Genomic DNA, 15,290 nt, shown 5'->3' on the forward strand with positions numbered 1-15,290 from the left:
GTGACTTCCACTATTCCTAAATGTAATATGAAGCTTGGAAGAACATGTTTTCACTTACTGGAGTGAATATATTGTAACGCTTACGGCCGACAGGCACTGTGTAAGAGCCGGTGTACCAGAGCAGGACTACAGCTACTGGGTTGTAGAGAGATCCCTCTTTAGCTCACGGGGCTGGGTCGCTGCAGAGAGACGCGGGAGTCCCGGGTTCGAGCCTCAGTCGGGATGGGGCCGACCTAATGCGGCATGGGCGCCCGCCTGAGCCCTCGTTGCGTTACAATATACACAGACAAGTACTAATTTTCTGCATAAACAAGTTATTGATTAATGCAAACACGTGTTGCCTTAACTGCAATTCAAAGCATATATCTCACGACCTATGACTCATAGTATGAGATTCAGTCAACTTGGGCACTTAAAATAATATGTCCGATTCTTCTGAGGGTAATGCCTAAGGTTTTTTGCATTGACATATTTGACATATGACATATTGAATACAATATGCTGCCTAGTCAGCTTGTTTTTCTAGTATCCAGAAATACCCAGAAACGGTACCATGAAACTGATTTTATTTCATTTTTCTGCAAATAGAAACCGTTTTGGCGACGGCCAATTGTATGCTGGGCAAACGATTTTTTTAATTAAAAAAAAGAAAAAGAAATAAGATACAATGGCATATCCCTGCCTAACTCAGACATTAGCAATTACAGACTGGGGTAGAGGAAGAGGTCATGGCTACAGTCTTATCAGTCTACCAGTTTCATGGTACCCTGGTCAAAGTCACCAACGATCTCCTAATAGCTTCTGATTCTGGTTCTCTTTCCATACTCATCCTTCTTGATCTCAGTGCTGCCTTTGACACTGTTGACCATAACATCTTACTTTCTTGTCTCGAGACTGTGTTTGGAGTCTCTGACACTGCCCTCAAATGGTTTAAATCTTACCTCACTGATCGCTGTCACTTTGTCTCTCTCAATGGGTACAGGTCTGAAATTGGTCTTGTCAAGTCTGGTGTCCCCCAGGGCTCATGCTCTTCAGCTCTTCAGCATTTATGTGTTCCCACTTGGTCAGCTTTTAAGATCACATGGCCTCAGCTTTAATTTTTACGCTGACGATACTCAAATATAAATCCATACCAAACCCGACACTGATGTGGCTGTCTCTATTCTATCTAATTGCATCTCTGACATAAAAAATTGGATGACTCAAAACTTCCTTCATCTTAACTGTGACAAGACTGAAGTCATGCTTATTGGTACCCCCCATCAACTTCGTAAAGCCAGCCCTGTAACCCTATCTGTAGATGGCTCTGTATTTGAGCTTCAATCAAAATTGAAAAACCTTGGGGTTATATTCGATTCTGGCTTAACATTCGACCCACATGTACAGCATACTGTCAAAACATCTTTTTTTCACCTTAGAAATATCGGAAGACTATGCCCTATGCTATCATTAACTGTGGCTGAAAAGCTGAACAACATATTTGTATTCTCTCGAATTTACTACTGCAATGCTCTACTCCCTGGGGTATCTAAATCTACTCTGAACAAACTGCAGTATGTCCAAAATTCAGCAGCCAGAATCCTGACCAGGTCTAGTGCAAGTGTTCACATTACTCCAATCCTGGAGTCCTTGCACTGGCTTCCGGTCAAATTCCACGTAGACTTTAAAATCCTCATGCTCACCTATAAGGCTTTACATGGCTTGGCACCTCAATACCTGTCTGAACTTTTATCGCCCTACCCCCCACCTCACAACCTCCGCTCTTCAAATTCTGCCCTCCTTACTGTCCCCCAAGCCCGTCTACATTGTATGGGCAACAGGGCCTTCTCCTGCCATGCCCCCAAGCTCTGGAACTCTTTGCCCAAGGATATCCGAGAGTCACCTTCTCTAAACTCCTTCAAATCCAGACTCAAAACCTTCTTCTTCAGAAAAGCCTTTACTTAACTGGTTCCATTCTTCACCCCTCTGCTCTTCTTAGTACCACCTTCCACGGTCTCCTCTATTGTCATTGTTGTAATTGTAATTGTGTCTTATCTTGTGAAATCTTCTTATTTATTGTTATTGTCATCCTGTAAAGCGCTTTGAGAAGCCACCTTTAAAGGCGCTATATAAAATAAAGTTTATTATTATTATTATAACCGGGGGCTTCAGATCGCTACAATACAGCGATTTTTTCTATTTTTGTCGAAACTTTCCTTGCATTAATGTGATGACTTCAGTAGATCTGTCTCGTTTCTACTTCACGCTCAACTAAAATTTTATAAGAAATATAATTTTGTGCTATACATAAATCACCGAATAGTTATTTATTTAATGAAAAGGAGGGAAATATAAGTTTAACTAAATAGATATACCTATTTGTTTGAGTAGTACAATATTACAGCAAGGGGGTGTCGGCGAAGACGCAGATGGAAATTCAGGTTCTTTTCACAATGGAAACCGCCCTTTATTGGCGGCACAATAGCTATCACAGTGTAATTCATCTGTAACACACTAGTGTCACTTGAGGTACAGGTACATTGGTATAGGGTGCTTAAGTGGGTACAGGTATAAAAGTGTGTAAACCGGGGATAACTATTTATATGACAACCCAACAGCCCACAACAATGTGTAATCACACCAGATGGTCAACCCGTGCTGCCTAGTAACCCTCAGTTCGCCCTTTGGCTCCTCCTCCCATCCTGCCCCTCGCCGCGCCTTTCAGCCAGGCGCTCATCGGCCGCAACGCCAGGCGAGGTCTGAAAAATTTCTTTGGATGTAAAACATATAACCATAGAAAAACCTCGAGAAAGAGCCTAATGTAATACTTTTAGGTGTTACACTCTTATGGTAGGAAAAATGTTTCAAACTATACATTACTGGCATACAGAAATATTCCAGGAACAAATGCATTAAGCATTGTGTGAGTCCTGCACAACCAAATGTATCTGTCTGTGAAGACCAAGCTCTTTACTCTCAGTTATCAATATCTGTTTAAATGTGTCGAAAGCCAAAAGCTTATGAGTGTTTAAATACATTTCTTAGAAATGAGTTTCATTTTTAAGAAATGTATTTGATATAGCTACTCTGTGCTGTGGCAATGGCAGAACTTGGTGCTGAGTGGAGATTGAAGGCAACTGTTAAGAAAAACTGGTGTGGTCAGCTTGTGTTGCAGCTCTAGTTTCAACTTTTCAGATTATGGATTGGATGGCTTCACCACCCTCTTGAAATTTCAGTATCATGTGTTCAACTTAGACACCAATGGAGCCAGCAAATCATTTTTACTCATTCATAATTTCAGTTCAATTGCACTCATTCAAATTGGCAGTCTAGAGAAATTATCTAAAAAAGTGTTGCCTAGTACAGTATGTGTTGGTTTTATAATATAAATTAATACAGTAGCAAATTATTTGCAACAGAAATAGAATGTTTTCAAATCTAGATAATTTGAGGTAGGACATGTACAGTATATTGAAATTTGCCTTGCTATGAAGTTTACTTGATTATGAAGCCTGACAGTTCGCAATATGAAATATTTTACTTTCAGACACATACCAAACTTGAGCTCCATCCTGACACCATTCCTACCGTTTATGCATATAAAAATCAACCAATGAAAAGAGAAGGCTGTGATGAGTATGGAAATATCTACATGATTTAACTGATCTTTTTTATCGTAATTTTGTTTGAGAGATAAGTTAAGACGTGCATTAAATATTGTGCAAAACCATTAAATAGGGATTTAAGATTAAGAGCAATATTTCTATTGGATTAAAAGAGATGTATTCACAAGACTGTTTGTTTTCAATGTAATAGGCTCATTTTACATAACTGGATGTTTTGTTGCCTCGTTCTTAATCATAATTACATTCTTCTGCATTGAAAGGTTTCTCTCTTGGTGTGAGACATTAGCTACAGTATGTCAAAATGCCCAGTCTACTGTTCATTTATAAAACTTTTTATTTTTGTGCTGTTCCTGTTTAATTCTTTATTTTTTAATCCTTTCAAGGATTTATAGGTATTCTTGATAGTCCACAGAATAACTGAAACATCAAAGAATCTTCCTAGAGAGCTGAGGCAAAAGTTTTCTTTATGTCTTGGACCTGTCCCAGTACCAATGTCAAAAGACAACAGGTGTAAAGAGATACCTTTATCCAAGAACTTAGATGCTGCTTACATACGGAAATGTGTCTGTTTCATGTCATGTCATGTTTACTATGAAAGTTCAAAATGTCTCTTTAGAATTCTAAATATGTATCCTTAAAATTCAAAATATAAGCTTATCTTTCTTGAAGAGGGTCCCAGTCACACAGCTGATTAATTTGTCTTTTTGCCAGGTTTGAATAAGAACTGAGAACATGAGAGAACCAGTAATCATTGCTGGTGATGGGTTTTCGCTGAGCTTCCTCATTAGTTGGTCATCCTTGGATTATTGACAGGTGATCTCCAGTTAGGGCTATCCCACCACCCCCCCACCCCCGCCCCCCTTGGGGGAGCAAACAACTTTTTCCATTACTGGAAGTGTCAAATAGGCCTATTTTACAATATCCTGACTTATGTTACAAGTTGTTATTAGAGAGTTCCATGTCAGATACATTCCTTAAGGCTGCAGTCATCATAGCTAGGCTGTGCCAGAGTTATCTATTCAAGGCAACAGATAGATTATTGGAAGTCTTTCTTAACACTTAATTCTTAGTAAAATACCAAGTCTTGCTGCTGCACCAGGCTTAACAATATTTAGCATTAATAGGCATAGCAAGTGATTTTATTAGATTAATTTAATGTGTTCCCTGTAGATATGTAGAAGCCAAAATGGTTTTATATTGTGAATGTCCAATATGATTTCTGCTTCTCTCTGAAAAGTTTTATTGGTGTTAGAACTTTCTGATAATTTTTTGGGGAGATCTAAAATACAACATTTGCTCAAATATCCATTTAATCTTTCCATCTTGAATTTATGAATATCCTTGTATTACATTGTAACACTTGTATTATGTTGACGTAAGATTACGTAACATTACAGCTAGCTGTAGACAATTTCATCGTCAGTCTGCAATGAAAATTTGTGTGGGGAATATGTTCTATAGTTAAACACAAGGCTCAGCTGAAGGAGTAGTTGAGTGTACGTGAGCAGGGAAGCATTGCACAACACGATCACATGTGATCCAGATGCCACACCCAGATGACTCTGATAGCCAGTAGCTGCATTTCTGACCCTACAGAAAAAGCTTGAGGATGGACAAAATGTAAAACTGAATTTTCTACAGCAAGAGAATCCCATTTCTTAAGATCTGACATTTTCTAAAAATCTTGGGACCCAGTGAAGCACTGTTTTGTGCTAAAAATGTGAATAGAGAAATTGAATTTTGCATGGACCACAACATATGTTACAGTGTAGCAGTTGATACAGTGGAAGACCAAGATAGTGATATTTTTCATAGCTTTACCCTTACATTCTTGGTGACACAGGGCTGAAAAAATGGCTGCAGTATTTCAAGCAAGAACTACAAGATGTTCTTAGCCAAAGCACTGCAGAAACAAAACACCCAGAGAGGGATGCTAAACAGGGCAGGGGAGTCTGCGAGCATACTATAGGTGTGAGAGTGTGAGCAATATAATATTGCTCTGGCTAGAAAAGAAAATCTTGAGTCAGAGAAGGGCCCCACAGGGAATGATTGAAGGGGATCACCTGGCCTGAAGTAGAAATGAACTTGAATTGCTGTCTTGGGAAAACTCTCAAGTTGGGGGCCCAACAAAGGAAGAAACAGTGAACCTGCCAGGTCTAACCAGATTACAAAAACAGGAAAAGACAGACGTTCACACAACTGTGGAAGAGAAGGGGAATTGGTTGCCTGACCAGCCTCTTACTGAGCAGAAGAAAAAGAAGAAGGGTGGCGACTTCACTTGGAAAAGGGTGCAACCTCCCGAGTGTCCAGAAAGGGGAGCATTAGCAGAACCAAGGAACAGGAGAAAGTTACTGCCTCCTAAATCACTGGAGCACCAGAAGAAAGGATTTCTGCCTCCAGGGCTCCAAGACCTGGTGATACAGTAAGTACTTGACCTAGGTAGAAGGTCAGACATTTGGCAGGGATCTTTCACAAGCTTAAACAAACAATTATTTTCAAATTGTTTAGAAAGACTGCATGTCCCTGAGTCCATGATATCTACAGTCTAAAGCTCCCCTCACTTGTAACCTCAGATATGGACTAACCTTAGTGTGATTCTTAATTTGTAATCACAAGGTGCCAGAGCTGAATGTGAATGGGAGAAGGCAGATGTACAGTATGAGGAACGAAGGAGGTACTGGAGCACTTAACAGAGGTACACATGTAACAAACTATCAATATATTTTCAAGCCACATCTTTTTGGAGCAGCCATTCACCTCTTACTGTTTCTTTGGCTTGTTTTCTCATCTTCCACAGATATCTCCAATGGCTAGGAATGATCGGCACCTGTTTTCATAACTGGTTTACCATAACTGATTTCTATGGCGTTCTCAGTGACCAGGTTTGCCTTAGCAACAGACTTGGTGGATAGTTGTAGAAGACACTCTAAACCATCTCCCAAACTGACCTGGGGCTCTTCAAATTTCAGACTTCACAGTACTTAACAGAGCCATGAACCTGGAGGCCTAAATGAGACTTCATTGCTTACGGGCCTGTATTGGCTAAATTGGACAGAATGCTAAATGGCTATTTCATAATCCATATTGGTATAACTAGTAGACTGTGCCTCCAGCATCCAATATTTACCCAAAAGATCTGCAAGGATAAGACTGAATTTTGCTAATGTAAATTCACTGTTTATGTCCAAGGCATGTTTCCTAGGCATTTATTTAAATCATTGTCTGATTAGTATCACATCACATCATCACATTAATGTGAATTTGCAACAGAGTATGTAGTATACTACCTGTCATGAAATAAACTTCTGCAAAAAGAAGCTTCTTTTTTTTTCTTAGGCTTCTATAAAACACAACATGAAGCAGAATTTTGCACAACTAGGGATAATTATGATAAGGACTCCAGAATAGAAGCTTGTATTGTACGTTTAAATTCCAAATGAGACAGTAAATGCCCTGCTATATAAATGGGTCTCCAGGTCATCACTGTAATAGATTTAAGTTATCTTAAATTTAACTTACCTGGTGGAATAAAAAATAAAATAACTTGGCATATTCCTGTTTTTAATAACAATAATAATTAATTATTTTTGCCAAATTAAAATAAGTAGACATCTAAAAACATTGAAAAACACAAATGTCCATATCTAGTAGTTTGGCCTTGTGAATCACGTGGCTCCTACATTATCAGCATTTGTTTAAATCCTCAATGGTATTGTCATATCAAAATCAAGGCCTTTCTTCAGATCGATAAGAGTTTTGGTAACAGAAAATCTGCATCAGTGCTATAGTAAGAGCGCACGTGAATTTATTTTCTTTCTGAATCAAAACCTGTCTCAAGTTTTATCATCCGTTCAAGATGATGTTTCAGGAATAACACACAGCTCAGTCAACAATATAGTATGAAAATAGTATGAAGTGTGATTGGGATGAACAATGTGGAGTGTTTTGTCTCTGGCACGGGCACATAAAATTCTCATCTAATATTCTGCTCAATATTGAAGATATTGAGAATATCGCCAAAACCTTAAGTTTGGGTTTAAAATATAAGACTTGTTTTCAAGTGTTTTCCGATAAGAAGAAGCCACGAATGCATCACCTGTGGTTGAATTAAAACCTTTTCATTTTTTGCATAACATTTTGCGGAAATATTCAACTGCTTCAAGAACCTTCTTAACTGCTCAGAAAATATTGTCCAGTCAGGTTTCAGTAACTCATGTTTTAGTTACTAAATTTAATGACAAAGAAGTGTTGAAAATAAGTCTTCTGCAAAATCTATATCTATTATGGTATTATATGACTACACATAAATGATGTTACTCTTTACATTGTTCTATGACAACCTGACAAGCCTATACTAAAGTGTCGTTTAGTGAACCTGGGGCTTTTAGCACCGCTTTTCAGTCCGCTCAGTCAAAATAAAAAAGCCTATGGTCTAAAAGTGTCCATAGTGGTGTTGGAGGTTGAGGCTTAATTGCCTTAAGCTCCCTCTGCAGGTACCAGAATGTCAGCAAGCAAAAATACTGTTTTATTTAATTGAAAGAATCAGTGATGTAACAGCATAAATGACAATGAGATGTTTACATTCAAGTTAATGTAACACAAGCAACAACAGAAACAAAATAATGACACTTAATGTGCTACCATTTAAATCTCATTAACCTCAAGAAGAAGGATAATTTATTTTTCAGGCAGATACTGTAGGTTCCAAACAACAGAGCTTGTTTTGAAAAGCACTGCAGTTGTACATGAATCAGGGGAGATTCCCCCTGAACTGGTTGGATTTTAAGATAAAGATACAGCTCCAATAACTGTATATCATTTTGTATCTGTACAAGGCCTTAAATTGTTAAAGCTTGTTTCCAAATAAAATTATATCACAGGAGAAACAAAAACAAACAACATGTTAATGTAGTGTTTGCTACAGAGGGGATGTGTCTCTTAGTTGGTCGTTGATTTCTCAGGGGAAAGCTGACATAGATGCTACAGTACATGCTCTTTAATGGGAAATGAAAATATCCCTTGACGCCAAAAACGTTTTTCAAGAGGTTTGCTCTTACAGAAAAATACCATGAAGAGGACAATACTGTCTATGTCATGTACTATTACACAAACAATTTGCAATTAATCTTTTACTTTGGCCCTGGCAAGATACTATTAGTATTGAAGAGTCTAGAAATCACTTATTGATTGCTCCACACCAACATTCCCAGCTACCTGTTAAAGAGTATGATGCCTTGACTTCTGTGTAAGACGATAAGCCCAGGAGATGTATCCCACATGTTTACCTTTTATTATTAATGGTACGTAACAGAGGAAGTATAAATCACAGTCAGCAATATATATGGAACAAGATAGTGCCAGGCAAAGAATCTGGAAGGTTACCACCCTATAGTTTTTGTAAGGCCCAGAACAAGAGATGTTCCAAGTGGCATTATTACATGCTGTTTTAAAAAAATGTGTATATGGACAGGGATGCCTGACCTGGAGAAGATCACAGCCTTCTTCCTTGTAATTCCAGACAATAAAACCATGCATGCAAAATCTCCAGTAAATTATAATTTGTATTGTAGATGAAACAGGATATGCTGGCTGGTATAAAGATACAGTATACTGTACTACAGTACTGTATATGCTGTTTCCTGGGCCTCCAGATGGCACTGCTGAGAAAGTTCCATAATCAAAGTAAACTGTAGGAGCATTCACTTCACAGAAGATCCTGGTGCAAAACTTGTTTGGTAAGTTTATTCTAAGATGGTAAAGATATAGGTGATGTTTGCAGGGACAAAGATCACAAGCCTTCAATCTTGTATGGCTTAAACACACGTGCTTAGAGAATAGGAGTGCAGTTCTCCTTTGTACATATATTAATCATATATAATTTAAAGAGATGTCAGATATTTTCAGAGAGGCATGTGAAAATAGCCTGGAAATCATTTCTAAGAACAACGATTTTTAACAAGACAGTCCCCCAACATCAATTTTTGTATAAATAATTGTGTGGCATACTTAATATGTTGGATCCAGCCAAAACAAAAATATAATCCATAGAATGGGGTAGAACAGCGGAATGTGAGAAAATAATGATTCATTTACCCTTTCTTAGCAAATCCATAAGGAATCACACACTTTGTAAAAACTGCAATGTCTACAACTCTGCTGGCTTAGTGGAAATAAAATTCAATCACTAATTTTACAATGACACCTTGTAAGTACACTGATTTGGCTCAATACAGACACTCAAAGCCACAGCCAAAACAGTTTTTCTTTTCTTCCCTTTTCAGCATGGAATAAACCTTTACTTGTTCCTTAATTGTATCTGTATTTTTACTTATAGTAAAAGTATTGATACTCATCTGAGTCTAGAAGTTCACACCTGTGGCATCATTGAAATCCTTTTTGATTTATATTACTTATCAGTTGCCCCAGTAAAAGACTTGTGTACTGAACATGAATTGTGTCACTCCAATGTCAGCAGCCCATAATGCCAAATCAAGATAATCTGTAGCTTCTCTCCATAAATCTGAGGCTTTGTCTGAGCACACTTCTAATTACAACAGAATAAAATAATAATCATGAACAAAAATAGAGAGATTGCCATGAATGATGCTCTCTGAAAAAAATATCTACAGTACCTCCTGCCTTGACAAGGGAGATTTTTTTTTAAATGTATGATACATAGTGATATATCACCTAGATCCCCCCTCCTTTCTTCCCTTTCTTACATAGCCGGTCTATCCCACCCTATTGTACAGTAAGTCCATTAATTGCTTACCTCTATGAATGAGGAATTTGCTAGTAGTAGTGTACTTTCTGAGATATGCTGTGCAGTATTAGTTCTCGCCTCTTTTTAGCTTCAGAATTTCCCAGTGGACACTACTGAACTTGTTTTATTCTGAACATATACACCCGTACCTCTCTTTACGAATGTAAATTGTTCCTAGAAATCCTTTTGTATAGCACAAATTCATTTAAAAAAACCTGTCTCCATTATTTCTCATGAGGAAAAATTACAATCCTCAAAAATGTCACCCCTACTTTTATGTTTTTCACCAAAAATTAAAAAAGAAACAATAATAACTAACATTTATAATAATAATAATAATAATAATAATAATAATAATAATAATAATAATAATAATAATAATTGCTTACACTTATATAGCGCTTTTCTGGACACTCCACTCAAAGCACTCACGTGTACTAGATAGTTGAATGTGATGCGAGCACTCGATATGAAACGATTTGTATGATGCCTTCCTCTTTACTCTCTATATTTGGCAGAGGCTATGAACTTTTTCTTTCTATCGCCTGTATCGCTTCTTCATGGTTTCATAGTTGGCTTTCATTATTCGAAATGTGGGTAACAATTCACATGCTTCGGGGTGTACAGTACATGCCATGTCTCTAATAGACCCTAATCCCAATAGGGAATGGGTTGAGAATACTTTAATCTCACCAAGGGGACACACGCACTGTGAAGTGTCATCTCTGTCTGTGCTATAGCTGTTTGGAGAATCACTTTTTTTTCTATTTCAAAGGAATCTAGCTGAGCTCCATACCCCCTCCCCAACATATGACATACTTGCTGCACTGGCTGTTGTAGGATGTGGATACAACATATGTGAATATGTGTGAGTATATACAGTACATGTAAGAACTAGATGGTTAAGGGAATAAGAGGGTATATTATAACTTATGCTTCAGCTAGCTCTCTGCAGCCCCCTTGACCTTGGCACATGACACTTGCTCTACTGAGTCTGGTACACTTTGGGAAGGTTGTTTAGATCCACGCAAAGGAGGCTGAGCTTAAAAAAAGTTCAGACAGTTAAGAAGACACTCACACAGCAGTCATGGCCAATCCTTCCTCACCAGAAGCAGCCAAGACAGGAGGCTCTCTCTTACTACTCTAAGCTAGAGCTTTAGAAACTCGAAATCTAGTGAACATCACAGGCTCACAACATATTACTATATCCAATACATAACAACAGTCTAATATGGTGAGTTCCTATACTCACCCAGGGAAGTAAAATGCCATGACAAGGCAGTCTCTAGACAGCACCAGTGACACTGTTCAGCTGTTGTTAAGAAAAAAGTATCCTCCTTCCTCCAGGTTCCATGTGGGCACACGCCACTAGAGCCCTGTTCAACTCCTTGACTCTTTTCCAAGGGACTCTTCTAGCAGACTTTTTCAGTGCAACTATGTGGTCCTTTTCACCTACGTTAGCAAATTCTCCAAACCATAATGTGTTGACTGTCATATTCCAACTTCTCGTTCTTTTCTCAATAGTGGATAAACAAGAAGATGATGGTCTATCTTCGTACCCTTGGTTCACTGAAAATAAATGCAATCATAAGCCTTTTTCCTGTCCAGACAGTCAGCTCATGGGTAAACAAACAGGCACAGAACAGTAGCTATATCACCCTGCATCTCACAACTGGTGACCCACTGAAGCTAAGCAGATGTGAGCCAGGCTAGTACCTGGATGGGAGACCTCCGAGGCAAGCTAAGGTTGATACTGGAATATGTGTTAATGAGACCAGTAGGGCATGCTCACTCTGCAGTCTTTGTGGCCCTAATGGCCCTGTATAGTGATGGGGACACTGTCCTGTAAAAAGGCACTGTATTTCAGATGAGACAGCCAAGGTTGTGAGTCTCTGTGGTCATTAAAAATTCAAAGGTGTTTCTGGAAAAGAGTAAGGGTGTAACCTTGGCATCCGTGGCAAATCTCCCCCTTTCCATTATGAATCATGCCCTTATAACCCCAATCTATCAATTGGCTTCATCGCTCTGTTCTCCTCCCCACTGATAGCTGATGTGCGGTGAGTGTCCTAGCTATGACTGCTGCTGCATCATACAGGTGGAGCTTCACATTGGTGGTGGTGGAGGGGAGTCCCCATTACCCATTACCATTACCCATAAAACACAATGTTTCGGCTATAGAACCTTCTTCAGGTCTGAGAAAGACAGGGCAGTAAGAAAATATAATGTTGCATAGGAGAACAAAAGTTGGGAGAGAGGAGGAGTAGGAAGCAGGAGCAGGGGACAGACAGAGTGGCCAATCAGGTACTGTAGTATGAAGTCAGGATAGGTGAAGAGAGGTTTGAAATGAAACCTACAATGAATAGAGAACATTTAGAAGACAATTAGTCTGTCATTGAGAGAAGGGGAAAGGTGTGATCCTAGGATAATTTTAGTTTCTATAGTCTTTCTGATGTTGGAGTTAGGAAAACCAGCTTTGAGAACACAGATGAAGAGATTAGTTTGGATTAGTCCGAGTCTCCTTCCTGTTTCCCCAATTTAAATGGCTGGGCATTTACTGTAAGAGATACAGTAAAATAAGGGTGGTACAAGATGTCATCTGAGTGTGGTGTTAGATATGTACTTGCTACAGCGAGCTCTGTTGCAAGGGAAAGTGCCTAGTGTGGTTGGTTGCTGGGGTGGCCAAGGGAGCTGTGAACAAGGAGGTTACGTAGATTAGGTGGTCGGAGATATGAGATGATGGGGTAATCAGATAAAAGGACCCCAGTGGAGGGATCATCCTGTATAATGGAAAAGTTGTTGTTTATAGTCCTTGGGATAGAATGTGTGTTGGAGTATTGGGTTATTATGGTCCCACTAACACCTCTTCCAGCAGAATTGTATTATTATTATTATTATTATTATTATTATTATTATTATTATTATTACAGCAGTATAGGACCTTTTCCCATCGGTGATAACTGTTTTCCTTTTCGGTAATCAAATGTTATAAAGACAGCCCATCATTTTGGAAACAGGTCTCCTCTTATTCCCTGTTCCCATTGTAATACTGTAGCACAATGGTGACTAGTCTAGGTCTATCACAGCAGCAGAGATAGATCTCTCACTGTTTTGTGAACCCCTGCATGTCACGATCGCTACTCTTCCTCTCCAGCCCTTCCTTGTTCTGCCCCATTACCCGCACCTGTTCCTTATTCCAGCCCCTCTTTAGTTCCCCTTAAAAGCCAGACACAGACGTCATTCGAGGCTTTTCATTGAATTCTGTTTCGTGAGGTCCTGCTGTGTCTGGCTCCGTTATGGTTTTAACTTTCTGTTCCTGATCCCCCCCGCCGGTCCCGACCAGGTTCCTGGTTTTTAATCCCCTGGATGGATTGCCTAGCCATGGACTTATGCTTCTGTTTTGGTTTCCCATTTGGACTTCGTCTTGGATTGTTCACCCCGGACTCACTTCCCCTGGACACCTGCACACCATGGACACGCCCCCCTGTCTCCATACCCGACTTTTTCCCCAGTGTTTCCTCACAAATCCGGATTGTGTTGTCTGCATAGGGCCCGGAAAGAACTGTTCATGATACTGCATTCAATCTTCTGCTGTCAATAGCTCCAGGCCTGTCTTGCTAGTGGCTCTGTGGCTATGGATCTGTGCCTATGGCTGGAAGGTTGCTGGTTCAAATCCTATGGCTGGCAGGGAAATCCTGCTCTGTTGGGCCCCTGAGCAAGGCCTTTAACTCCAACTGTTTCAGGGGTGCCGTATAAATGGCTGACCATATGCTCTGACCCCCAGCTTGTCTCCCTGTCTGTGTATCTCATGGAGAGAACGTTGGGGTATGTGCAAAGACAAATTCCTAATACAAGAAATTGTATATGGCCAATAAGGTGATCTTATCTTATTTTACTGTATATGAAGGTTTCTATTGATAAGATCCCCAAGCTTTGTTGCAATAAGGTTCCAATGCAGTAGTTTAATTGTAGTTAAGTGTCATTTGATAGAATGTTGGAGGGAAGTACCGCTGAAGTGAATAGAGTAGAGTTTATTGTCATATGCACAAGTGCAATGAAATGCTTATTTGCATATACTGTATGCCCCTATACAAAGACAAAAAGGAAACACCAAGAACAAAAACACAGAACAGCAGCAGCAACAACAATAGCTTCATGTTGGTTTGATGGATAGTTATTTTATTTTAGCATTGTATTTTATAGTGCTGGACAAAATAATAACAAACGTTATTCACAAAATGTCCCCTCCTGTTGATGGGGGACAACAAAAGAGGTCTTCAGCAAACTTTCTTTCCCCAGAATTTAAAAAATGCAGCCTCTGTTAATAAAAGCACAAAACGTAAAGTAGTGTGATTTTAAATTTAAAAACTATAAAACAATATTCATAAACATTTCTCAGTATTTACTTTCTTTATCCATGTTAGGGATAGAGGATGCTATCATACAAAAATATATTTAGATTGAGGTAAAGTATATTCGAAATTCCCTTTAAAAGCAGCCTGTACCTTCTTTCAACTTAGGCTTGATTTTCTCACCCTAAACTTTCAAGCAAGTGATTTTAAATAGTAAACCAACAGGATGTAAAGTGTGTCTTATAGGTTCCTTAATAAACCCAGTCAATAACTTTTAGATATTTGAACGAAAAGCATTTTAAAAGTTATTTAAAATACTGTATATACAGTACATCGCTATGGAAAGTTATGTAAAAGTCCCAAGCCTTGCCTTTAAAAGCCAACTTCACATATAAGCGCATATTTTATCTGTTCTTTGTGGTTCTGTGTGTGTTTTGGGAAACGTGCACTTCACTTGCCAATACTGAAAAAAAAATGCATTTCTTATAAAACATTGGTGGTAAAAAATTGCTCATTTCTTTAAGATGTAGTGTTTGTTTATCTCAAGCAAAAGGATGTATCTCTGTTGTGAAT

The sequence above is a fragment of the Lepisosteus oculatus genome, chromosome 3 (assembly GCF_040954835.1).
Source record: "Lepisosteus oculatus isolate fLepOcu1 chromosome 3, fLepOcu1.hap2, whole genome shotgun sequence".
In the NCBI taxonomy this organism is placed as follows: Eukaryota; Metazoa; Chordata; class Actinopteri; order Semionotiformes; family Lepisosteidae; genus Lepisosteus; species Lepisosteus oculatus.